The 9,445-nt window shown below is 42.1% G+C and overlaps 2 pseudogenes; one reads left to right on the plus strand and one right to left on the minus strand.

Moving 5' to 3' along the window:
- The first annotated feature begins 530 nt into the window (after positions 1 to 530).
- On the plus strand, positions 531 to 1,804 carry LOC102025191 (annotated as a pseudogene).
- Positions 1,805 to 3,112: 1,308 nt separating this feature from the next.
- LOC102025524 overlaps positions 3,113 to 9,445 on the minus strand; it is a 13,085-nt pseudogene continuing 6,752 nt past the window's right edge.

Genomic DNA, 9,445 nt, shown 5'->3' on the forward strand with positions numbered 1-9,445 from the left:
TTAATATTTTCTTCCTTTTATTTTTAAAATAAATAAATAAATAAAATAAAAATACATGTGGATTCCTAATTTTCAGTACCTCAGAATGTGATATTTTTGGAAATCAGGTCATTGCAGATCTAGTTGAGATAGGATCATTACAGACCAGGGTGGAGCTCTAATCCAATATCACTGTCTCCTTATAATAAGATGGTCAAATCCAAATAGAAACACAAGGAGAGGGCCTATGATGATGAAGGCAGATTCTTGAGTCATGAAGCAGCTAAGATAGGATGCCAGAGACTTCCAGTAATCCAACAAAATCTAAAAGACCAAGTATATACTATGGGCTTCATATATCATGGCTTTGCCAGCACATTTTTTGCAGTTCTTAGATCTGTAAATGTGAGATAATACATTTCTTTTTGCCCCTCTACCCAGCTAGTAGTACTTTGTTTGTCAGCTTTAAACAGCTAGTGTCAGGAGCTTAGCAAAATGCCTGGTATACAGCAGATACTCCACTTACTAATTGTTGTTGCCTGCTTGTCACTATGGCAATAACTGGTAGGTGTTCTTGTGTATGTGGGCACACAAAGGCATATGTGTTTTCACTCTAGGTCTTCTGGTGAGAGAGAAGCTCGTGAGAAACATCACATGCCTTACTCTCCTTTCTTTGTAGCCATTGGGGTTTTTTAATCTCTCCAGCACTGGACTGTGTTTTAACCTTTATATCACTTCTGTGAGGAAGGAATCAGATGAGAAATTTATCACAGAGAAATGCTAAAGAAGATCCAAAAAGTTAGCAGCAAAACCAGGACCAGAAACCGGGGCTTCTGATTTCATCTCTGACCCAGCCTGGTGGATTGGAACCTTCTAGAGTTACAGAGCTGAGTGTTCTATTTGGACCATGTGAGCTAGGTGCTGCTGTTTAGAATGTCACTTCTCTCAGCACTACTGGTAATACCTAATTGTATTCTTGCTTTGTTTTCCAGGTACAAGTGTGAGGATTATGGGAACTGTTTGTTATTCTCCTTTCTTTTCTTCCTGGTAGCAGAGCAGACCACCAGCAAGTGGAACTTACCCTGGAGATGTGTCTCAATGAGAAAACACAGCTAGTTTAGCTCCTCCTTTCTCTCTTGACTCTTAACTTTTTCTTAGAAGGAACATTCAAGTTGGAGAATGGATGTTTTCCACTATGAAGGGGCTTAGAATGCAATCTCAAACATGTGTGCAGGGTAATATCTGACAAATATTGTGAACACCACAAGTTCAAAATATCAGTGATCCAAGAACCCTGAATCTCAGTTCCTAGTAATTGGACATTCCAAGATTCTAAGTTTTAGACTCAGGACACTTTTTGCCAGGATAGTGCCATAGGCAAAGAAAGAAACTCCTGCCCCTCTCAAAGTGAAGCCAAAGGAAAAGCTTTAAAGGCCAAGAAGGCCATGCTGAAAGGCATCTACTGCCACAAAAAAGAAGATCACACTTCAACCACCTTCCACTATCCCAAGATGCTGAAACTACAGAAGCAGCCCAAATACCTTTGAAGAGCGCCTAGGAGAAACAAGCTTTACCACTGTGCCATCATCAGATTCCCCTCAACAGGAAGTCAGTCATGAAGAAAATGGAGGACAACAACACAGTTGTATTTGTTTTGGACGTCAAGGCCAACAAGCACCAAATCAAACAAGCTGTGAAGAAACTCTATGACATTGACCTGGCCAAGGTCAATACCCCAATCAGGCCTGAAGGGGAGAAGGCATATGATTGAATGGCTCCTGATTATAATGCTTTGGATGTTGCCAACAAAATTGGGATCATCTAAACTGAATCCAGATGGCTAATTCCAAATACACCTTTTTTTCACCATAAGAAATATAAATAAATTTTAGACTCAGCAATTTCAGGATGGAACAGTTTTGTTACTCTTGAGTTTTCTAGTGAAAATGAAGTTTGACAGTGACACAGCATGGACTCTAATATGGAAATATGCATATGGACTCTAATAATACTGAGCATGCCTCTACTTTAATGAGCAGGAACCAGCCCATTCATGGATCCCATATTGTAAGACATAAATAACAGACTTGAGAAAGATGCAAATCCACAGCCTGTTATGAAACTTTCAGAGTTCAGAGGACCCGATTTCTCTTCACCTGATCTCAATAAATAGTGTTTACACTGGGGGCATGTTTGGTGTGTGAATGTTTTCATGTGTGCGTGAGTGAGTGTGTGTGTGTGTGTGTGTGTGTGTGTGTGTGTGTGTGGTATTTAGTTTAAGAAACTTCTGGTCATATAGAAATTTAGATTGTTCATCGCCTAACCATTCCATATCAATGAGGGATTATCCTAGCAGATCCCAGATTTATCAAAGACATCCTTACTTCAGACCCTGAAGTGCCAGAATGCATATTCATACATAATCTGAGAAGAACAACAATCTTACTCTTTTGTGTGTTTCTGTACACAGACACACTCATGGCTGTGTGCTGATCCAATGTTTTCCTTGTCTTCTCTGAAACTCTGTCTCCCTCAATCACATCATTAAGAGATCTGATTCAAGTTCTCCATACTGACTTGAGTCAGATACACTGGTCTAATGGGCAGGGCAGACAGTGATGTCTTAATGTTCAATGTGTGCACAAGAAGTGGAAGTTTTGGCATGTGTCTAGTAACACCAGGCCAGTTACCTGCCAGGGCTCTAGAAAAAAAAAATCCTGAACAAAGTCATTCATGTTGTGCAATAATATACTAAGTTTTGTTGTGGTTTCATTGTTGTGGTTTTGAGGGTGTGAGGTAACTTCACAGATTGTCCCAAGGACAGCATAATGTAAGCTTTCCCTCCCTCCCATCCCAGTTTGTTTCTTCCACTGCTGGGGATTGAACCCAGAGTCACCTTCATGCCAAGCAAGCATTCAAACTCTGAGCTACATTTCAGCTTTCTAAAAATTTTATTTTGAGGCAAGTTCTTACTACACTGCCCTAGTGATCTCAAATTTAGGGTCATCCTCTGTCAGAATCCCAAGCAGCTGGTATTAGAGCCATGCACTACCACTCATTGCTTACCTAAGCTTTGAAGAATCTTATCTGGGGTAAGGAGAGCAGTCTATTCTCTTTATTCATCCTTAATGTGTTAGGCCCTTTCTCCTCTTATTTTTGCTCCTTCCATTAGCCCCATCTCATCCTCCCTACCTACTTGATCTGCTTTGGCACAGCCCAGCCTCAGAAGAAAGTTCGTGCTATAGCTTCTTTGGGTGGTGGCAAAGCCCACACTTCGGGGAGACAAGTTGATGTCTGGAGGCACCTGCTGGGACTTGAAGTGAAAGTTCTGCATGATGGCGGTGAGGAAGAGAAAGAGCTCCATTCTAGCAAGGCCTTCTCCAAAACAGTACCACTTTCCTGAAGAAGAGAGGAGGAACAGGAACACATAAAGCCAACTCTCACTGCAGTCTGCCCTCACACAGACACTCACCTGCATTTTCCCAGGGAAAAGAGTCTGTAATATTGTGTCTTGAGAGACACTGAGGAAAATTTCTAATCCTCTCTGTGCCTCACTTTCCCTGAACAGGAGACACAATGATCCATACCATGATGTAACAATGGGAAGTTTAGATGCCCCTTCCTCCCAAATATATTCTCAGATATAGCTGCTGTATTGACATCTCCTCTCTAATTGTCTGAAGAATTGGTTGTTTGGTAGGAGGGCAGATATAAGAGGATCTCAAAGGTGGATAAAGATACTGGACTATGAACTTCCCCTGTTGTTGTGAGCAGTGATCTGTCAGCAAATAATGGTGACTTACAGGTGGAAAAAGGAACAAAAGCACCATTCTTAAGCTGCCCCTTCTGGTTCAGGAATTGCTGGGGATTAAAATCTTATGGCTTGGAGAAAAGATTTGGGTCTCTCTCAGCATACAGCTGAGTACAGGAACACTTCAATACCCTGTAAGTAATAAAGAATGGGGATTTCATAAAGCAAGTTGAGGGATGAACATTCTGGAAGCACAGGGAGTTTAACAGGGAAAAAGAAGAATGACCCAGATAAAACTTGGAGGCAGCATACTTGAAATCTTCTAGGACAGGAGTTTAGGGGAGATGAAATTTCATATTTGTAGGGAGGCGAGGCTCTAGAGACACAAGGTCTACATTTCCTAAGTCGGGAGTTTCAGAATATGCAGTTAATATGTCAAGGCTGGAGACTAGGGTAACTGACATGTTCCCTAAGAATGGAAGATTATAATTATTGGAATTTATATCTCCTTAGGCAGATGACTGGAGGTGACGGGAATTCTGTTTCTAAGTAATAAGCTCTCTAATAAATGTGTTTTATTTCCCTTAAGACAGGCAATTTGTAAGATAGATGTTGACTCCCTTATCAGAGAAAATCTAAGGGAAACACAAGAATTCAGTCTCTGAGTGGAAAGGCTAAAGAAACACACAGGTTGATGTAGTCTTTGATTGAGCTAATGAGACAGTGATTGTAAAGCTTTTAATGGGTGTGTGTATTGGAGTCTCAGAGAGTGGGTTGAAGGTTCCTCTAGGCTGGGCAAGGTGGTACTTTGGGGATGAATAATCATTAAAACTTACTATCCTTGGTGACCCTGCATGCAAGGCCCATGGAAGTTAGGTCTACTTACCTTTGGATCTCCTGGATGACAGCATTGGTGTAGGGCATCATGGCCTGGTCCACAAACTTGGGTAACCAGTTTTTGCTGATTACTCAATCAATCTCCTCATGGACTTTAGCTGGAAAAGAGGGGGAAATGCTCTGGAAAAGAGCGGCCTCAAAGCAAGGATTCTAGTTCAAGAGTGTTAAACAGAATGTATCATGTTATCTCTGTATGAGATGGATGGTGAAAATGGAAAACAGACATTAACTATATGCATTGCTGGAGTAGGTTCCTGTTAGCATAGTCATACTAGATACAGGAGCTGCAGGAAAGGAGTCTTAGGCTTGTGGAGGGAGGCAGTGGGCCCTCAGTTGTTTAAGTGAAAGATTTACAAGTTCAGGTCATACCAATAAATCAACAACTGGGAAGACTTGCCTGATGCTTCTCAGCTGAATACACCCTTTAGAAGGCACGGGAGAGCATGGGAGAAGTGAAGTCAGTACACCAGGCACAGGGGAGTTTGGGATGTCTGTGTTCCACATTTCTCTGTCCCATGCAGCCTTGCCTTTCACCTCCGGTTGCTTCATGAGAACCAAAAGCCAAAATGCAGAGCTGTGTTGACAGTCTCCATGCCAGCGAAGAAGAAGCTCAATGTAGTCATCACCAGATTCTTCATAATGAACTCCATGTTGAGGTTAGTCTTCCTGAAAGAGAGTGGCATTTGGTCTGAGTCTGTCTGCCACTCATTTGTGGAGCCTTATGGGAGTTTTTCCTTTGGGTCCAGCTACCTTAGGTCAAGACCTAGGATGACAAGCAGGACCCTAGGTCTGCCAGGCTCTCTCTACTTCCAGGCCTTTTACTACCCTCCTGACTCAACCCAAAATACCTTTCTCACATTCTTTGCTTGGCTATCAATCCTTTAATTATCAGACTTGTTGTCACTTTTTAAATAGTAAGGGTATTATTTAGAAAAAGTGATAGAAAGAGAGAGACTCTGAGAAAAAAAGGGAAATCAAAATGTGTGACTCAGACAGAGTTAGATGCATTTTCTAAGATGTGGGCACAGAATTTCAAGTGAGAACATCCCACTCTTTTTCCTATTTGAGGTTCTTATGGGGGAATGCCCTGCTTGATCCATTGAAATTCAGGCTCCATAAGTTCAATATTGATTTCCATTGATGGGATACCATCATACAGTCAAGTATTGGAATGCCCAATTATCACTTTGTAAAGCCAGGTAACTTGTCTCTCAAGTGCATCTGATGACCAGAGTGGGCAAGGTTAGAGAGAATGGTATTTAAAAGCACCAGCCTGAGAGTCAGATTGATCAGTATTAGATTAGTGTCCTCTGCTTACTTACTGTATGACCACAAGCAAACCATATACACTCTCTGGGCTTGAATTTCCTTATTTGTAAAATTTTTAAAATTTTAAAATTTCACACTGTAAAGCTGTTATAGTATGCTCGTCAAATGGGATCACAAAGCAGGAGGGGCCGCAGTGACGAGTTGAATGTAGTTCATAAATTTTCAACTTCTTACAGCACAGGATAGGTATAAATAATATAAATACTGAGATTTCTCATCTAACTAAATAAGTGCAGCAGAGAGATTGAAGGAGAGTGCTAGGACAGAGCCAGAGCAGGGCCCTGATTTTCCCTTTCCTGTAGACTTAGTTGTGTAATCATTGCCATAAGTTCCCTATGTCTCACAGTTTCCCATTTATAAAACAAATGATAGATTGGCCCAGAGCTCTCTAGAGCCCTGCCAGATGCAACCTGCCATGATTTCCATCCTCAAGCACAGACATTCTTCCTAACAATGCCCAGACTCCAGCCAGTTCTGAATTTCAGAGTTCATGGTATTGTGTTCCCCTTCTCCCAAAAGAACTGTTGTGGGTGCTAAAAAGGTTAATGCAGCGAAGCACTTATAGTGAAGACTGGCATACAGCAGCACTATTGGGAATGCTGTTATGCTTTCCATCACACATCCTGCCTGCTCATAAGGACTCAGCAAATGAAACAGCGATTGTTAATTATGCTGGGGATGGTGAGGACTATTATGCTCCAGGCTAATGGGAATGGGACTTGATTCAATCCACCAGCCTAATTCTCTCTGCGTGGCTTTGGACCCGCCAGGCAGCCAGAATGTACTTCTTGTGTGCAGATGAGGAAAAAGTCAATGAAATTCATTGGGGCACTGGGATCCAATGTGTGCTGGGTCTGTTCCACCTTCTTGCCCACAAACTTCTCCAGTCCCTTCAGGTTCTTAAAGGCCTGTTGCTGTGTCCAGGCAGGAGCTTCATCACTGAAGTGAACATCTCAAGAAGCTTTAGTGTGAAGATAGAAGACAGAAGGGAAATGTCTACCATTATTTCAAGACACCAGGTTGGGGTTGAAGCAAAATACATATTTCATTGAGTCAGTTTGGAAATCTGTTATCCAAAGATTTAGACTAGAAAATTGAGGCACACATCAAATTTTCAAAAATTCAAGTAATGATACATTGAAGCACTAATCTAAGTGTTCTGATAATAAAATGAGTTTGGGTAGGAAGACATGCAGGAGTTGGGCTATTCAGGTGGTGTGCCCTGATGGGATTACCTATCTAGGCAGAGGCTAGGTTGGAGACAATTGTCTAGACACTTGTGGGATTGGGATTGGAGCTGCTGTACATGTTTAGGCATGAAGTGTATCTGGGCTTCACGTGCTAAAATGGGAAGATATTTGTTTGAGTGTTTAAGTGTTCAAATGGGCTGCATGATGGTACCATGTAATGTTTATTTCTTGAGATTAGTGAGAGGACACCTTCCAGATGTTTGGAGACAATCTGTGTAGATACTATATGATTTGTTGTTTGTGTGGAGTGCTGTACAGGTGTTTATGTATTTAACTGCACCAAGTAAGGGTTTGTCTATTCCAGTGAGCTCTTTTGGGATAGATGTGTTGAGATCAAATGATTGAAGTGGGCTCTGTTTTGCAGCACCAGGTACTCAGATATTCAGGAAGCAGTACGGTGGTCACTTGTGTTAAGAATTCAGGCTGGGGAAGCTAGTGTTAGACAGGAACATATATGAAGATAAAAGAGCCAAGTAGAGAGACTATGTCACATCAGCAGCATCTAGTGGTGGGGGTTAGGGTTGAAATAATGGACCTATGTACTGGGCAGCTCTCTTAGGCTCTGGTGCAGCTGTTCAGCTCCAATTCTGGGGGCTGTCTATGAGAGGATCTTTTCTTGAGGAAGATGGTAGTTTGTGGCACTGGTGGTTATGTGTGGCTGACAGCTCTGTTAATGATTTGGGGTACCAGCATGGAACATGTTACTTGCCCGGTGAGGGTAGCCGTGAACTGAAAGACCTGTAGTAAACATAGCCAACAGTGATGGAAACACTTTGTCCTCATAAATGAAACAGTTCCCAAAGACAATGGAGCTAGTGACAGTGCAGCCCACTTGGCTTGTGTAGAAGGTCAGATCTATGTACATCCCTGGCAGTCAGAGACAGAAGGGGATTAAGGGATATTCACCTGAGTAGTCTGATGCTAGTCAAGAATTCAAGGAGGGTTTTGCAAGGATGAACAAAACTTCCAGCATCAAATGTAGACCTGAGAGCACAGACAACCATTGTTAATTTCCTATCACCTTGTTTTGAAATTCAGTATTATTTCTATTGTTTTTATGTTGTTTTATCTATGTCTTCATTTTTGTTGTTTTGTTTTTATTCTTTTCTCTTTAAAATAAAGAAAAGAGGTGTGTCAGTGAAGATGAGATGCAGGAAGGAGGAGAACAAGATGGGAGACAAAAATCTGAGGAGAGACAGAAAGACAAGCCAGATGCACAGAGCAATGGTATGCACAGAAAAAATGGGATGTGGGGAAGAAAGGCAAGAAGAAGAAATGGAAATCAAGGGGAAGTAGGATTGTGGAGACCTGCAGGTGGATGTAAAATTTCTGACAGATTTTCTCCTCTTCCACCACCTCTACTACCCTCACCTCCACCCCCACTGTCTCTGCTGACACCACCACTTCGGTGGGCCACAGAGGAGAGGGCCAGGCCTAGGTGGAGACAGCAACATGCAGCACTGGGGCTGCCAGTGACCCTATTAACCCTGTCTCACTTCCTTCTGGCTATCCTAGCTGATTGCTCTCATCACGGAAGAGCTCAAGCATCAGGGCCTGTTTGACAGCTTCTGCTAGAACTGTATCATTGGATAGTCCAACGTGGACATCAAACCAGCTTACCAAAAGCTGGGGCAGAAAGTGGATAATTCTGTGTCAACACATATGAACCTGCAAGTGTGGAATCCTGCAATGAATAAGAACCAATTGTGAAATAGTCTGAGACAAAGTATGGTTCAGTCAAGGGTGTTGGAAGCAAGAGTGTACGGGATTATATCTCAGGTGATGAATCCAAAACTAAACCACATCTTCAGGTCACAGATAGAATAAGCAATGCATGATTTTCTGGCAGCCCAGAAAAAAAGAAGTTGTGATGGTGCCCCTTCCAGATCCTGAAAGCCAGGCCCGTGCAGTTCTGACACATTTTGAAATAGGCCTGATACTCTTTGGAAGCACCATTTAATCAATGGTGAAGAAATTGATTCCCATTACTTAGGAATACCACTTAACTCAGCCAGGGTCATAGCTGGTTTCAAGATCTCTCCTTCAGGGGCTGGGGATTTAGCTCAGCGGCAAAAAGCGCCTGCCTGGCAAGCGCAAGGTCGTGAGTTCGGTTCCTGGTACCGGAGAAAAACCAAAACCAAAAACAAAACAAATAAAGCAACTTCATTGAAGATAACAATCTGTAATATAACAACCACTGTTAATGCCTATCGTTTTGTTTTGAAACCCTGTATCATTT

Source organism: Chinchilla lanigera, unplaced genomic scaffold (genome assembly GCF_000276665.1).
Source record: "Chinchilla lanigera isolate Chin_1 unplaced genomic scaffold, ChiLan1.0 scaffold00177, whole genome shotgun sequence".
In the NCBI taxonomy this organism is placed as follows: Eukaryota; Metazoa; Chordata; class Mammalia; order Rodentia; family Chinchillidae; genus Chinchilla; species Chinchilla lanigera.